We start from the raw sequence: 5,895 nt of genomic DNA, 5'->3' as shown, positions 1-5,895 counted from the left end.
ATTATGGTGATGAATCATCTAATCTTCCAATCTGGACCAATCAATTCCTCTCTCTCTGGAATTTGAACTTTGAATAAATACTGAATTAATTGGTAGTGACAGTATAAGTGGAAATACATGAAAAGCACAGATAGCGGGTGAGTCATTGCAATGACAGAGCATTGGAGTAAGGATCAACAAATGTCTGCTAAGGAGTGACAAAATAATTGAGTACTAGGGTTGCTCCAGATTCTGAATTAATTCTGAGTTTCCAAACTTCATTCCAGATCTTTTAGGCACTGTATTATAATTCCTATTCCTCCCAAGAGTTCTTGATATAAAGTTTTTCCTGGGATGCTATGAGGCCTGCTATGTGGTTGATCTTCATGTCTTCCTTATGTCCACGTGTGTATATCCTTAAAATAAACACCCCATTACTTTAGGTAACCTGAGTGAATTCTTGTGATGAAAAAAAAAACTAACAATATATACAATGCTCTTTTTTTTAATTAATAAATAATTTTACTAAAACCTTGATAAATTATAAAATGCTGTCCCAGTTGCTTCTCTTCTGTGCTCCTCGGCCCCCAACTGTACTGACGCAGAAAATTGTTCTGGAATATTTGTTAAAAACACTAGTTACTAAGTAAAAGTAAATAAAAATGTGCCAATATTCTACAGAGTGTGTTCTGTCACACACACACACACACACACACACACACACACAGCATTAAATTTCTGATAACTTGATCTAGAAAAGTTGCAAGCAGGGACAAACATAGATGTCCTCAAGTTTTACAAGGAGCTTAAATCATGAGAAAGACAATAGCTCTCCACAGAACACTGTGAAGCAAGAATTACGTTTCAATTTCATGCTTTGAATATTTAAGGGAGGTGAGATGAAATAAGGACAATGAGAACAGTAGGAAAAATAAAAAGATAAAAAGGAAAGACATGAGAGACAAAGTAGAGGAATCAGATGTCAAGGACAATGAAGTGATTACAGAAATGACAAATGATAAGTCATATAAGGATTATACATGAGGGCATAAATTGTAGTTAAAAATTTAAGATAATGTTGGGAAGAAAGCTAATTTTTTTTACAATAGAATAAATGTTTAAAATGATTTCATAGTGTTAAAATTAAATTAGAATTTTAAAAAGCCAACAGACTCATACTTTAAATGTCTTCCAATTTTGTTCAAAATTGGTCCTACCAGTGATATTATCCTAATCCCATGTACTCATGCAGAATAATCTCATCTTTATCATTGATGCTCAGATTTTGCCACTAATATTTTTCTTCATTTAAAGGAACAAGGGTTCCTGATATAACAGCTCATTCCATGTTTTGGGTCAGAGGAAGATAAAGATAATCTGGAACATCTTGTTGTTTATATAAAAAAAGAATGTTTCAAAAATGTCTGGGAGAAGCGCTAAAGAGGTCATAGGACCATTTTAAAAGGCCTTTCATGGCCAAGCTCTAAAGGTTTGAGCAAAAAAGAGAAAATGATTATAGAAAACTGAAACTATGCCAACCTGTGAATGTCCATAATGATTTCCCAAAGGAAAAAGTTTACAATTTAGTAATAGGTAGTTTGGCTATAAAGATGGTGAATGTGGTAATATAAATATGTTAATTTTTTAAAAAGTTGAATAAATATGGAATTATATATACTTTTTTTATCTAAAGCATATATTAATTTATAAAGCATAGATAGGCCATTTCTCTAATTGTGAAAGTAGGGAGGGATGAATACAGGGAACCGGGAATCAGCAAAGCAGTCCTCAACAAAAAATAGTAACTATACCAACAATAGAAAGAACTGCCCCACATCATTTGTCATACATAAAAACCTAGGTAGAAAAAAGATCCAACATTTAATCAGCACTGAGATCATAAAATGACCAAGTAGAAAATTCAATAGTGTTTCAAGATGATGATTTGCCAAATGTTGTGAAGATGACAGCTGATTGTGTAGATGCCTTCCCTGTCTCATAAAAGATGAGACCTTTCAATGGTCTCAAAATCAGTTGCAAAAAATTAATAGTCTAGGTCAGTATACGATAGGAAACTGAGTTCTGTAAGGTGGCCAAATGAAACTTTAAAAATACACCATTTCAGGAAAGACATTGGGTTCCATTCTGTGAATGGCGAAGAATTTAAAAGTTTCATCATTGTATAAAAGGAGAGCCAGCCAGAAGGTACAATCAGGCCTGTGACCCAACTAAAGTTCCATTGGTTGAAACCTCAGCTGGTCTAAACATGCTTTTTCTTTTGGTTTTACATCTAGAATGAAAATAGAATCAAGTATCTATAATATTATCATACCCCAAAGCTGCTACTAGCCCTTTTTATTTTTTCCTTCTTTTCTTTCTTTTTCTCTTTTTCTTTCTTTTTCTCTTTTCTTTCTTTTTCTCTCTCTCTCTCTCTCTTTCCTTCTTTCTTCTCTCATTCTCTCTCTTTCTTTTTTTATTATTTGTTAACACCTACAGCACCCGGTATTCCTAGGTGATCTCCATGCTACAAGCCCTTTTAGACATCTTTGTACCAATTAGGAAAAGATATCTACCCCTTCCTCCAGGTGGCCCAGCGCCTGGAAGATGACTTTAAGAGCAGAGAGTGAGAGCCGTCTTTCAGTTTCCCCTCTGCCTTTTCAGTCACCCTTGTGCAAAGCACAACCTGCACAGGCCTGATGTCCCCCTTAGGGAGGTTTAAGAAATAAACATGTGGTAAAATTACTGCAACCCCAGAAAGGTTTAAGTATAGGGATAATGAAGACATTAATTACAACCTATAGGAATAATAGGTTAGTGTAAATTTTTCATTATTGTGAAAATTTGTGCATATTTTGTTTGCTTTTAAATATAAACCTTATAATTTTAATTAAACTTTTTAGAGTATGTTGTTGAAATAAGGTTTGTGATCAATGCTTAAATGTCAGGGAAATTTTTATTTGTTAAATTAAACATCTTGATTTCCTGGTTGTCTTCAATGCTTAGAAAAATATTATTTCATAGATTTGAAAGATTAATCATTTGAGTATTAAGGAAAGTACAAATTGGAATAAGTGTTTCCTTTTTCAAACATACAGGTGTCATTTAGAGCTTAGACATTTACAGTCTAAGCAACAATAGGTAGAGGAAATGGAAATAAAGTCACAGTAATGTGGGAAGAAAGACATTTAGAACAGAAGACAAAGATGATATTCAAGGTAGAGAAAGGGAAAGAAGGACAGAAATAAAATGGGAGAGGGATAAAGATAGGAGACGACACAGGAATTCAGAGGGCTTTTAAATATTAATGCAGGTAAACTGCTTATTTCACACATGGCCTTTATCTTTTTCCCTGCTCTTAACAGCTGGTTTACTTTTCAATTGTTTTATTTTTTTTAGTAAGAAACCTCCTTTAAAGAAACTGTTGATTGAACAAAAATAAAACCAAGGCATGCAATGGAACAAAAATCTTCGAGAACCCTGAGAGACCTCCCAAGATTTACTTTACCCTTGGAATATCTTGCTACTTCCATGATTGGCTTTTTGAACCCAGACAAGAGCATCTGATCTTTTCCTTTATATCATACAGCACAGATGAAACCAGATTTGAATATTAAAATTAGACTTTACTAAAGACTAAGAGTTTATAGGAACTATATACAAAGAGTAACATGAAATCCAACAATCTGATTTATAAACCCTGACTGCTCTCTTCTGCTGGTCCATTCCAGTTCCCAGTCTCTTAAGTGGTGGCCACCATTTTAGCACCATTCACCAGGTGGCCACAGCTGCAAGGTTACCTTTCATAAAAAACAGAATCCAGGAGGCCTACCCTTCAGGCCTCAAAAGGATAAACTAAATACCACACAATAACCCCTTCATCCAAGAGATACAGACAATAATAGGTGTGTCCTTGATCAAGGGCCCCATTGAACTGTCAATTAGCAGCCCTCCTCCCTTCTCCTCTCCCCCAACGTATATTATTCCCCAGGACAATGTGATATTATTCCCCTCCCCCCGCCATAAAGTTAAACTTTAGGTCCTGGGATATAGTGAAAAGTGTACTGGACTAAGCATTAGCAATTCAAATGATTTTAGTCCCTGACTCATTGTGTGCCCTTACGCAAGTCACTTTATTTTTAGAGGCTTTTTAAACATCCCATGTAAAATAGAACCTATTTCAACCTATTCTAAAGGATTGGAGTAATTCTTTACAGAATCAGAATGAGATAACATGAAAATGTGCTTTGAAAAAGTAGAAACGCTTGTAAAAAAGAATTATCTCATTCCATAGGTTCCTTAATATTTGCCTGCTCTTCTCCACCAACTCTTGTGAGGCCATTCTCACCAGATCCTAAACCCAGCTTCAATCTGCAGACCTGAGGAGTTGAATTAAAGGCTCTCTATCATCTCTTACAGCTCTGTAAGTATGTGATTCCCATTTATCCAATGAACGGGAGCACTTACTACATATTAAGTAGTGGAAACAAACAAAAAAAAAATGAGTAAAATGCAGCAAATATAAAATCCAGCAATCAATAACGATGAAATATAGTATTAAAAGTTTATATAGTTATTGAGAAGCATTATTCTGCATATTCCCTATGTCCAACTTTGTTATCAATCATAAAACACCAAGAACTACAAAGCTGAACAATATGGCTTAGAGGTTGTAAGGATATAGAGAAGTGTAAAATTATTGTGATATTCTAAAAACCTACAACGTAGTGTGGCAGGTGGTACAATGACGTTAAAACTTTATTCTTGCCAAGTGTGGACTGGAGTTCAAAATCTGATATTAACTTCCTGTATAACGTTTGACAAGTACTTTTTGCCTAAGTCTGTTTCCTCTCCTGTAAAATGAGGATACAGTACCTATTCCTTAGGGTTGTTGTGAAGTTCAAGAAAGTTATGTAAAGAACAGTTCTTGGCACATAAATGGTTGATAAATAGTCACAATTCCTTTTAAGCGTGCGCGCAGTGCGGGGACACGAAGAGAGTCAGATTTCTATCAACAATCAGCTAGCAAAATACACTATGTTGCAGAACTGTTTCACTTTCTCTCTTAAAGACGCAAGCCTCCTCCATTGCTTCCTACTCAGTATCAGGCGCCGTTTTGCGATCCCGAAGTCTTACTTACAGTCCTTCAAGTATGAAGATAGTAAAATTTCCAAAGCCCAGTTACGGATTTATGGAAAACTTTTTATAGATTAAGGGGCCAATTTCGGTTAGTCACTCCCTTAAGTCTTACTCCGATTACCTTGGCTACTGTGCAGCGTTGCTCAGCCAAGTAAATGAAAAAAACGTGAGCTGCTCCTCACCGAATATAAATGTGGACTGATTTTCTTCACGATTGCTAGGAGAGAAATCTCCATAATGTACTTTGAAATCTTAAAAGAAAACGAATAATAATGCTATTATGTTAGGCTTGAAATAGATTACTTCCCCAAGGTCAGTGGCGTCGAAGCTTACAAATTCTCCCTCCCGCCCCCAAAACCCATTACCAAATTCTGCCTAGATCTAGCAGTCTGACCTCTGCCTTCAGGGTAGGGTGCGGGGGGGGGTGAGAAAGAAGAAAGGTGGGGGAGGTGGGGCCGAAACGGAACTTCATTGTTCGCGGGACCGACTCTTCCCGAAAGGGCCCGTTGGCGGCGCCTGCGCTGTGCGCGTTCTTTGTGCCCGGCTGCAGCAAGCTGGTTGTTTGTGTGTGTCTCTCAGAGGTGGTGGAGGCGAAGCCGGAGGGGCGTGGCCTGCCCTGTCGAATTCTGATTGGGCTTTCGTAGGGAGATGGGCGGGCGTGGGGGCGGAGCCTCTGATAACAACACTCGGGCTGGAGCTGAGGCTATTTGTTGCTGCGCCGCCACCCCCGAACCATAGTCCGCGCTCCTCTCGGGCTCTGCTTAGCAGCAGCCGTCACCG

This window comes from Pteropus alecto, unplaced genomic scaffold, assembly GCF_000325575.1.
Source record: "Pteropus alecto unplaced genomic scaffold, ASM32557v1 scaffold7, whole genome shotgun sequence".
NCBI classification, from domain to species: Eukaryota; Metazoa; Chordata; class Mammalia; order Chiroptera; family Pteropodidae; genus Pteropus; species Pteropus alecto.
This window is presented reverse-complemented; position numbering follows the sequence as displayed.